Below are 12,153 nucleotides of genomic sequence, written 5' to 3'. Positions count from 1 at the left end.
TGCCAGGCTTTTAGGGTATGTCTCTACCAGCTTTGCACATCTACAGACTGAAATCCTTGCCCATTCTTCTTTGCAAAACAGCTCCAGCTCAGTCAGATTAGATGGACAGCGTTTGTGAACAGCAGTTTTCAGATCTTGCCACAGATTCTCCATTGGATTTAGATCTGGACTTTGACTGGGCCATTCTAACACATGGATATGTTTTGTTTTAAACCATTCCATTGTTGCCCTGGCTTTATGTTTAGGGTCGTTGTCCTGCTGGAAGGTGAACCTCCGCCCCAGTCTCAAGTCTTTTGCAGACTCCAAGAGGTTTTCTTCCAAGATTGCCCTGTATTTGGCTCCATCCATCTTCCCATCAACTCTGACCAGCTTCCCTGTCCCTGCTGAAGAGAAGCACCCCCAGAGCATGATGCTGCCACCACCAAATTTGACAGTGGGGATGGTGTGTTCAGAGTGATGTGCAGTGTTAGTTTTCCGCCACACATAGCATTTTGCATTTTGGCCAAAAAGTTCCATTTTGGTCTCATCTGACCAGAGCACCTTCTTCCACATGTTTGCTGTGTCCCCCACATGGCTTGTGGCAAACTGGAAATGGGACTTCTTATGGTTTTCTGTTAACAATGGCTTTCTTCTTGCCACTCTTCCATAAAGGCCAACTTTGTGCAGTGCACGACTAATAGTTGCCCTATGGACAGATTCCCCCACCTGAGCTGTAGATCTCTGCAGCTCGTCCAGAGTCACCATGGGCCTCTTGGCTGCATTTCTGATCAGCGCTCTCCTTGTTCGGCCTGTGAGTTTAGGTGGACGGCCTTGTCTTGGTAGGGTTACAGTTGTGCCATACTCCTTCCATTTCTGAATGATCGGTGGAACAGTGCTCCGTGGGATGTTCAAGGCTTTGGAAATCTTTTTGTAGCCTAAGCCTGCTTTAAATTTCTCAATAACTTTATCCCTGACCTGTCTGGTGTGTTCTTTGGACTTCATGGTGTTGTTGCTCCCAATATTCTCTTAGACAACCTCTGAGGCCGTCACAGAGCAGCTATATTTGTACTGACATTAGATTACACACAGGTGCTCTCTAGTTAGTCATTAGCACTCATCAGGCAATGTCTATGGGCAACTGACTGCACTCAGACCAAAGGGGGCTGAATAATTACGCACACCCCACTTTGCAGTTATTTATTTGTAAAAAATGTTTGGAATCATGTATGATTTTCGTTCCACTTCTCACGTGTACACCACTTTGTATTGGTCTTTCACGTGGAATTCCAATAAAATTGATTCATGTTTGTGGCTGTAATGTGACAAAATGTGGAAAAGTTCAAGGGGGCCGAATAGTTTTGCAAGCCACTGTAGTACCCTCTCCTTCTGTGAATTTATAACCTTTTTAACGCTAGGTTATGTCTTGCATTAAAGAGGTTATAAAGTCACTTGTTGCTAATAAGAATGAATCTAAAATTGTTAACAGACACTTACAGTTATAGTAAACTGCATATTTTTAAATCCCAAGTGGATATAATTTATCATCATTGAATCTTGTTTCAAGCTCAAGATCCCCATTTGTCAGAAATAATCATAAAACCAAGTTTATTACCTACATATGGGGGCTGATTCATCAAGTACAAGTTCGAATCCCGAAATGGGAAAAATTCGGATTAAATACGATAATTTCTGATGATTGCAAATATCATGAAAATGCTTACGACAAAATCGTAATAGTCACGATAATATTGTATTGGCGATCCGAAAGTCACGAAATTTTTGTAAACGAAAAAGTTGCGCAAATATATGTCACAGAAAATACGCACAGTGCGAACAAATACAATTTTTTTGTATTTCGTACCTGTCGTACCTGTCGTAAATCAGCCCCATAGTGTAATTTTCAGAACATGTTTTATTATAAAGTGTTAACATATTCTGCAATGGTGTTTAAATATAAAGATACATACAGAAGGTATAGACTCTGGTTCCTGTCTGAAAGCCATTGTTTACATACCTGAAGGGTTATGAGCTATAAATAGGCAGTGGTAATAAGCAGTGTGATAAGATTGGGGAATCATAGCAAGGCAGTGAAAATAACTACAAAATAAAATGAGTATAAATAGCATTAAAAATGTAATTTTTGTAATGTTTTCCTCATCTACCCAGACAAATGCAGGCTTGTATAAAAATACATTTGCAAATTTCCCCTGAGTTGACAACACATGATATAGTTTTCACTTGCAATGACAGCATGGAAGAAGGACGTACTTCAATAAACGTGTTGATGTTAAACATTCCTAAAACCTGTATTACCTGTTTGTAATTATCACGAAAGAAGGAAAGTTTGACAGTAGCACGCATTCTAACGAAACACTAAATTGATCCCCACAAGTTTACGCAAAAGTAAATTACGGGACTTACTGACTCAATTGCGTACAGTGAAATGTTTTACGTCTACTTGGTCCCTTTATTGAGCCTTGAAATCTAATATTTCTCCAGTATTGTATAATGTAAATGAAATTAGGAGAATTACAGTTCCACATACAAGCTCAAGCTGTCACTTGACAAGTCGACTATAATGTAGAGTCTGTAATAGAGTCTGTAAATAACCAAACATCCGCAAGTCACATATCAGTTAAAAAAGTCAATATATATGACAAAAGCTGTTTAAAAAGATACACTCATAGTCGTGTTATACTGATTATCTTTTAGTCATTACTGATCCCCAGGGCATAAGTGCTAGAGAACTAAGGGGGAGCAATATCATGCCCCATAGTGCTCATCTAGCAGCGCTTGTGCTCCAGGCAAAGCTGCACTTTAATCTTGTGCCGTTAGAAATCTGGTGCATTAAGCAGAGCAAAGCATCAGGAGGTGCAGGCTGGTTTAGGAATAGGGACAGGGCCCAATAGGAGCCTGAGTCTCCTGCTGCATTCAAACATGCATGTTAGGGGACCGCAGGGGGGACACCTTCACAGGGTCGGACTGTGGGGTTCAGAGACCATTGGGCTTCTGCCTCAGGACCATTGGGGCTTCTGCCCCTGCACCCCCCCAATGGCCCCACCGCTTTCTCACCCCCACCCCCCACTGGAGACCCCAACACCTTCTGACCCTCTCCCCCGAGCGTGCCTAAATGAAACTCACCTGCATTGCGTCAGGGGAGGGAGACCAGCTAACCTGGGTGGTTCCGGTCTGGGGCATGGGGCCCACCGGGTTTTTCACCCAGTGCCCCAAAGGCCCAGTCCAATGCTGCACCTTCATGTCTCCGCAGTCCCCACTCCTGCTCCTCACGAGTAGCCGACCCAAAGCCAGTGCTGTATTAGCTGAGAAAATCATAGGTCTTGGAAATGGCCTGCAACAATTTGCACAGAGCAGAATGCAGAGTACAAAAAAGGGACAATTGCGTTTTTTTTTGCACTTAGCACACTGCATTCACCTTTGCAAAATGACCCCCTTTGTATGCTAAGGAATACATACCCTGGTTATGTATAAACATATCCAGGTACTCTCCAAACTATGCCCAATCTCTCATGTTTTGTTTAAATGATTTCCTATTCTGAAAATGCAATCTGGGCCAATAAACCTGCCACCAAAAGAACAGACTAGTTTGAGTGAGGTTTTATTTCTATTTATCGCTTTTTCTTTTACGCCCTTCCATTTTTATAAGTGTTAGACTTACTCTATGCTAGGGTATTTAACCCTTACAACCAAATACCAGCTTGAATTCCAAGTGTGAGAGCTGCAAAACAAAAAAGTAGATAAAAATAATGCGAAGACAAAATAAGTTACTAATCTACACCATGCTAGAAGTTACACTAGGGGGCACATTTACTAATCCACGAATGTCCGAAAAGCGTCCGAATGCACTTTTTTCGTAATAATCGTTTTTTTGCGATTTTTTCGTAAATTGGTGAAAATTTTTGGTAGCGTTACAACTTGCGCGAATTGTCGCGACTTTTTCGTAGCCGTCGCACCGAGTACGAAAATTTCGGATTCATTCAAGCTTCAGTATCGTAACTTTCCTTGGGCCAGGTTGGAGCTGCAGAGTGCCATTGAGCCCTATGGGAGACTTTCCTTGGGCCGGGTTGGAGCTGCAGAGTGCCATTGAGCCCTATGGGAGACTTTCCTTGGGCCGGGTTGGAGCTGCAGAGTGCCATTGAGCCCTATGGGAGGCTTTCCTTGGGCCAGGTTGGAGCTGCAGAGTCCCATTGAGCCCTATAGGAGACTTTCCTTGGGCCAGGTTGGAGCTGCAGAGTGCCATTGAGCCCTATGGGAGACTTTCCTTGGGCCGGGTTGGAGCTGCAGAGTGCCATTGAGCCCTATGGGAGACTTTCCTTGGGCCGGGTTGGAGCTGCAGAGTGCCATTGAGCCCTATGGGAGACTTTCCTTGGGCCGGGTTGGAGCTGCAGAGTGCCATTGAGCCCTATGGGAGACTTTCCTTGGGCCGGGTTGGAGCTGCAGAGTGCCATTGAGCCCTATGGGAGACTTTCCTTGGGCCAGGTTGGAGCTGCAGAGTGCCATTGAGCCCTATGGGAGACTTTCCTTGGGCCAGGTTGGAGCTGCAGAGTGCCATTGAGCCCTATGGGAGACTTTCCTTGGGCCAGGTTGGAGCTGCAGAGTGCCATTGAGTCCTATGGGAGGCTTCCAAAATCATGGAAAGTCTGAAAAGTTTGCCCGCCGTTTACGAGCGCTCAATACGAAAAAGTTGCGACAATATACGAGCAAATCGTAACGGCTACGAAAAAGTTGCGACAATTCGCGCAAGTCGTAACGGCTACGAAAAAGTCGCAACAATTTACGAAAAAGTCGTAACGGCGACGAAAAAGTCGCAAAAAATATGAAAAAGTTGCAAAATGTTCGTTTCCAATCTGAATTTTTCCCATTCAGATTTGTGGATTAGTAAATGTGCCCCTAGAAGTTTTAGGTCAACAACCCCTTGGTTCCTCAGTATTATTTAGAAAATAGGGGAATCCGTGGCACTTTCTGATGTACTTTTTCAGTGTTTCATCCATGTAAAACAGTACAAAGGAAATGCATATGTTTAAAAACCAACCAACCGACAGACCCAGTACAAATGTTCTGTATAAACAGCAATGTTACAAATAAATTACTCAATGTGCGGTTCTGGATGTGTTCCTGATGTAGTAATAGTAAAAGGCTTTACATAACACATGATATTGAGAAACATGTTACAAAATATCTGATCCCCTTCAAACCAAAGCACAAAAATTCTGCGTTATTCACCAAGGTAAACAATGCTATTTCCATTGCATAATGTTACCAACTGCATCAGATACTGCTCCTTCTGTCATCTGGAATGGAAATGCTGTTTTATATGTGCTCATAAATGATAGCTGATTTTTCATGACATGTCTTGCTGGTGGCAGAGCAATGACTGCTGAGAATTGTCAAGGTTCAACAGGTTAAACATACTGGTTTTAAACAGAATCTGACATCTTCAGAATCTGTCATTCAATAGGAAAAAAAAGAATAGGGTAGGTCTGACAAATGCTCCTTGCCATTGTGTCATGTTTAGAACAGCACTACTATTTTGCATTTGTTTGTGATTTTCAGAGAAAGAATGACATATGGCAATACTGTACAAGAGTGATAGGAGCCAGTTTACCCAGTTGCCATTCAATCATTTCACATGGGCCAGGGAGTAGCACTTCTGCCCTGCAGCCCTCTGCTCAATCTCAGCCAGTATCTGCAAGGGGTTTGTATGTTCTTCTCGTGCCTGCGTGGGTTTCCTCTGGGTACTCTGGTTTCCCCCCACACTCCAAAAATATACCGGCAGGTTAATTGACTTCTGACCAAACTGACCATAGTGTGTGAATATGATAGGGACCTTAGATTGTAATCTCCTCTGTGACTGTAAATGATAAATAATCTCTGTAAAGTGCTGTGGAAATGTGTTGGTGCTATATCAATAACAGGAAATAAATGAATAGTAAAAAAAAGTCCCTTATACTATGTAACTGGCCAAAATCTAATTAAAAAAACATGTTTTCTTGAAGGTGCAATAAACTGAAATACAAACCTTTCCATTTAGATATAAAGCTCCCTAACAATGCCAGAATTCGAACAGATCCCACCTACAAATGTTTGTCTTGTTGTGTCCTGTCAGTATAGTGTAGCGTGTGTTATCAGCAAATGTGAACCAAGGGGTTGGTTCAACCCCAAACATGTTTATCTACCCCCTGAGATACTCATTTAAAGGGACAGTATACTCCCTTATTCATTAGTGCTTTGGAAACTTCCCATCCTTCATAAGGCCTTTCAATGATCTGTGTTACAAAAGAGTGAAAAGATAAAGAATATTTGGCAAGACCCAAACCTCTGTTGTCTAATGAACCTTTTGGGGGTTGCTTTCCATAAGACATTTGTTTGAGGTACTTCCCAAACTGTTGGAAGGGGAGCTAAGTCCAAATGCCAGTTAGGGAAAGGTTTGGGGTGAATGCCTATATGCTCTCTTCAATATACCTGAATAATGGCCCTGACCTGGTCTTCCAACAGTGGTTTAAACTGGATAAGTCCAATAACCACTGCCCTATTGAATAAGCAGGTAGCTAAATGGGATCTTAGGACGTTCAGCAGCATGCAACATATATTAAATAACAAAAAAAGTGTTGCGACCTGGTGCCCCTGGGGCATTTACTGAAGGCAAATAAAGAGAGAAAGTGGAACCTGCACCTACCACCCAATGAATATCACACATCAGGTGCCTGTCGAAACCTGAATAGCGTGCTGGTCACATTAAAAAGTGAAAAAATACTAAAAGGTATATCCCTAAGGGGAAAAAAGTAGAGAAACGACTGCACTGCTTATACAGAATCCCTTATAATAATCAGGTTTATAACTGCGTTCATGTCAGATTGTGAAGTGTGTATCTCTAATGAACTGTTGGTGTTATTAAAAATACAACTTTTATTGACGTTATAGATACAAAAGATAAGAGAAAAGCCTTTGTGTGCATGTCCCATGTGTCAATAAAGGTTACTTATTTTTTTTCAATGATTTTTATTGATTTTCATCTTAAACAGGATGGACAATGGTTTATATATAATATATATTGATGTACAATGTCCTTAGGGAAATAACCACGAGAAGGGAAAAAGGAGAGTTCAAAGACTCAAACCTTCTCTCAAGGAGGGGTTGAGTATGAAATGAGATAAGGGATGGGGGAAATCAATTGAAACAAATCATTTTATACAGAGATACATTGTAATTCAAATTGTTACCTGCGTGGATGTTACCATTGAGGTCCCGTAATGCTGAAGAATAGTGAAGCAATCGGCCAAGGAGGGGAGTGACATGGGCAAATCTATTCATTTACCATATACGTTCTAATATTAGAATCCATGATCCTTACATGTATTCAAAGTGACAAACCCGTTATTGAAGTAACGATAAATGTGTGGAGTTTGGAAAATCATATGTATGCCAAGGTTCCCATATTTTAATAAATACACCATGTTTATCATTTAATATGCTTGTTATTCTTTCATTGACCTTTATTCATTTCATCTTATTTTTAAAATGAGAGATAGGTATAGGGATAGATTTCCAAAATCTGGCAATCATTATTTTAGCAGCTAAAAAAATAAAAGTTATCAATGTTCTGGTGGATCTATTAATATTTGGTACTTTTTTGTTCAATAAAGCTGTTTGGATATGCTTTCTTAAGTTTATTTGTGTGACATTATATATTCTTGTCCAAAATTGCTGTACCTTTGGGCATGTCGACTAGATATGTAGCATTTCCTGAAGCAGTCTTCGCTATATTGATTATTTATTTATGTAACCATGATGGAACCATGTACCAATGCATAAGAAACTTATAGGAAGTTCCATAAGAGAAATATTTCTGGAACAGTGTGTGGTAGATTTCCTCTGTTATGTTAGTCTTTGTTCCATGCTATAGTATAAGAGAAGGGAGTTTTATTACCTATTTCAAGAAGTTGTTTGCATTGATAGTACCCCCTTTGAGAAAGGATATTTAATGCTAATTGATTCAAAATAAGTCAAAGTGAAAAATATTTCTATTTATAGATTGTAAAAAATGGGTCAGTTGTTGGAATATCAGAAGATTTCCTGATGTGGTGAGTTATGCTTTTCTTGAAACCAAGCCCAAGGTTTTAGGCCCGCTATGGAATAGAAATCGGGTCTGGGCCACCAGGGCCCACCGGGTTTTTTCCCGGTGTCCTGGCGGCCCAGTCTGACCCTGGTTGGCACGCTCATTAACTCAGCACATTGTTTACAGGTGATCTTTGACTCTTCTCTCCTTCTCTGACCTGACAGCTAGGATGCTTATGCATGCTCTTATTCTATCCTGATTAGACTACTGTAACCTGCTACTAGCTGGCCTCCCTAACTCCCATCTAATGCCCCCCTAGAGTCCTGTCTTCCATACTGCTGGGAGAATTCTCCTCCTCTGAGAGCTCAGGCCCTTCTGCTGCTAAAGTCCGTATCATGGCTTCCCATAAAAGCAAAAATAACTTAAAAGTCCATCTCTTAACCTTTCAAAGCCCTTCATTCTTCTGCTCTCACTACAACTACTACGCTCCTCTTGTGTCTCCGTACGTTCCTGGCTGACTCCTCTGCTCCTCTTAGAGCAACCGCTTAGTTGAACCCCCCCACTACCCCTGCTGTTTCCTGTCTTAAAGGGGTTGTTCGCCTTTGAGTTAATTTTTAGTATGATGTTGAAAAGTGCCATTCTGAGACAATTTGCAATTGGTCTTCATTTTTTATTAGTAGTAGTTTTTTAAGTATTTAACTTTTTTGTTATGCAGTTCTCCAATTTGGAATATCAGCAGTTTATCTGGTTGCTAGGGTGCAATTTTCCTTTGTAACCAGGGAGTGGTTTGAGAGATGGGCTAATATATGAATAGCAGAGGGGCTGAATAGAAAGATAAGTAATAAAAAGTAACAATAACATTGTAAACTTACACAGCAATAGTTTTTAGCTGCTGGGGTCAGTGATCCCCATTTGAAAGCTGGAAGAGGCAGAAGAAGAAGGCAAAACATTAAAAACCATACAAAAAAAAAAGTTCTTTAACCTGCAGCACTAAATACAATTTATTATTTATATTATTTATAAAAATACATACATACATAATGTATCACACTCCAAAACATACAGTTAGGTTAACTGAAACCTTGATATAATGTAAAAGGGACCCTAGAGTGTAAGCTCCTTTGGGCTGGGAATGATGTGAATGATTTATGGAGCACGGCAGATAACAGGGGGTCATTTAATAAATAATAATAGGGATGCACCCAATCCAGGATCGATTCAGCCTATTTCAGAAATCGCGTGACTTTTCATCCCATAAACACGAAAGTCGACAATTTTAAAGTGCTCGCTGCGTGCACATTTCTCTTTGACCCTTCTGTATCCTAATTTGCACATCCAGTTCCGTGTTTGGCCGAATCTTTCAGACTCAAAAAAGTGCCTGGCTAAAGCTGTTTCTTTTTTCTCTTTCCCTTGTTCTTTAGCAAATTACTTGGGGGTTTATAATTCCGGATTGGAAATTTGTGCTCATTCCATCGCACACGCACTGCTCGGCACATTTTTATTCAGTTTTTGGATTTATTATATAATGAATATGTTGTAATTACTTATGTTATGTTTATTTACTACATTGCACTGGTTTGTATGCCTGATGAAGGGGTACGCCCCCCGTTGCTGCTACACTTTTAATAAACAAGCCACGCTTGCATTATACTCGTGGTGCCAGTCATCACCTTTTTTGTTCCTGTGAGGGTGCAGACCGAGTTTATGATCGGAGGAGGTATGCGTGTGCTGGTGAAAGTTTACCTTAATCGGAGATCCCCAACCTTTTTTACTCGTGAGCCACACTCAGATATATAAAGTGTTGGGGAGTCACAAAAGCATGAATAAGTTCCTTAAGGATGCAAAATAAGGACTGTGATTGACTATTTGGTAGCCCCATGTGGACTTCTAGCTTTAGGGAGGCTCTACTTGGAGTAAAACTGTGTCTCTGTGCTTCTAACACTTGTCTAGGAGCCAGCCAGAGATTTTAAAATAGGCACCTATTTCCAACATCAAAATGGCTGGTAAGCAACATGTTGCTCATGAGCCACTGGTCAACGATCACTGGTTGGGGCACAGACAGCTCCCACTAACATGAAAATTTAATATGTGTGTATTACCTCTTTAAATGATATGATTAAAACGCATAGTAGTGGATTCAAAAAGCTAGCTAGGAAAATTAAGTGATATAAAAGCAAACGATTGGATTCAATCCAAGTTCCAAGGATTCAGAATCATGCACGAAACAGTCGGTCATCTGGCCAAATCTTTGACCAACTCGGATGTGAATCATAGTTATTAATGTGCAGAGCAATTTCTAGTAAAAGAAACCATATTTGTGAATGTCTACAAAACTTCTCCTTTTTTATGTTAATATAAAAAAGGAATAGGAAAGAGAAAAAGTATTTAATTTACCCTTTGCCCTGTATATTACTCAATGTTGCTGAGCAATGGGGATTACCAGAAATTCCCCTTCTTGCCTTTCTCTCACCCACTCACTTTCAGTCATGTGACAGCAAGTTTTGCAAAGGCAGATTTCAATGGCAGGTCCAATTCTCTGTCTTTATTCCAGTGGATGGTGTGGCTTCATGCCCTTTATGTTTCTTTTGTTCTTTTCAATAACCTTTTTCGTATTTGTCCTCTTAAAATAGTGCAGTAAGGTTAGAACTGGAGTCCACCAGTGACCACTAGTGAACCTAACAATACTGGTATTCCATAGTAAAAGATGCAACCTTCATAGGTAACTGCATAGTGTAGCTATGAGCTTTTTTTGTTTTGATCAGTCTACTACCAATTAGAAGAGGCGCAGCTCCCACTAATATAAATGGATTGGACAAAACAGATATTTTTTTACAGAATAACCAATGTCAATATTTTTTTTTACAAACTTTAATTAGGTGATAGATAGACTGAGACTGAGACCACGAAGTACAAAGACAGACTCAGGACTAATCACAGCTTTATGTGGTTGCTTCTCCCTCTAAATTGTAAGCTCTTATGAGCAAGATGCTCCAATCCTATATTTATTCTATATCCTGCATTTGTTAAATTATTAACACTGTCACTGTGTAATTTGCTGGCTTTATATACTGTAAATAGATGATGATGATGATGATGATGATGATGATGATGATTATGATGATGAAATGTGTACACAGTACAGATTTGGTGCAGTACTTTCGGTGCAAGCTATTGCTCCTACCTACACTCGACTGTTGAAATCCCAAAAATTGCGACAGGCATGGACTGGGATTCAGAATAGACCCTGGCACTTCAACTACACAGAGGCCCAAACAGTGTCCCATCGGCCACTCAATAGTGACTGTCTATGGCATCTTACATCAGCCCCTCTGGCATTTGCCAGAATCCACAGATTGCCAGTCTGTGCCTGATTGCCACCATGTTTAGGCTTGCAGTAGCTCCAGGGTTCCACACCAACCACAGACATGCTTGAATGTTATTCAGCAGAAGAGGCAAGACGGACACAATGGCACTTGGTGCACCTATGCATAAAGGGGCCCCGGAATTAAACGAGGCAGGAGTTAGGGCACGGGGCCATGATAAGGCTAGGAAAAGGCCCAGGGAGATATGTGTTTAAGGGGCAAAGCATTGTGGGAATTGTAGTCCCCAAGTGGATGAGAGGCGGAAGGAAGAGGCAAAAAGGGGTCTGCGCAAGCCGAAGGAACCATTTTGGTGTTAGCAGCTCCCACCCTCCCTCCCTTAGTTAAAAAGGGGGGATAAGGGTTATAGGGAATAGACGCCTAGAAGGGTCTTAGTCACAGCCGGGGTGGACTTAGCTCAAGGTTCAGGGCGGAAGGTTAGACGGAGGCTAGGGAGTACAGCCATAGGTTGGTGGGAAATGGGGGCTGTGGTGGCTAGAGAAAGGGGGTTCCTAACCTCAGGAAAATGATTACGGTGGGGGGCAGAGACAGCTTCCACAAAGCAGCCTTCAATGAGACTGTTTTGTTATGTTATTTATTTACATTAATATGTTATTGTTTAACAAATTTATAATGTTGTAAATAAACAGGCTGCGGCCTTTTCTATCCACAAGAGGTTGTCGTGTGTATATTTTGTTAGGGGGTGAGGTAAGTGAGAGGGTGAGGGGTAGTTTTGGGTGG

The sequence above is a fragment of the Xenopus tropicalis genome, chromosome 8 (assembly GCF_000004195.4).
Source record: "Xenopus tropicalis strain Nigerian chromosome 8, UCB_Xtro_10.0, whole genome shotgun sequence".
NCBI lineage: Eukaryota > Metazoa > Chordata > Amphibia > Anura > Pipidae > Xenopus > Xenopus tropicalis.
The sequence above is the reverse complement of the archived record's forward strand: the minus strand, read 5'-3'. Positions refer to the sequence as shown.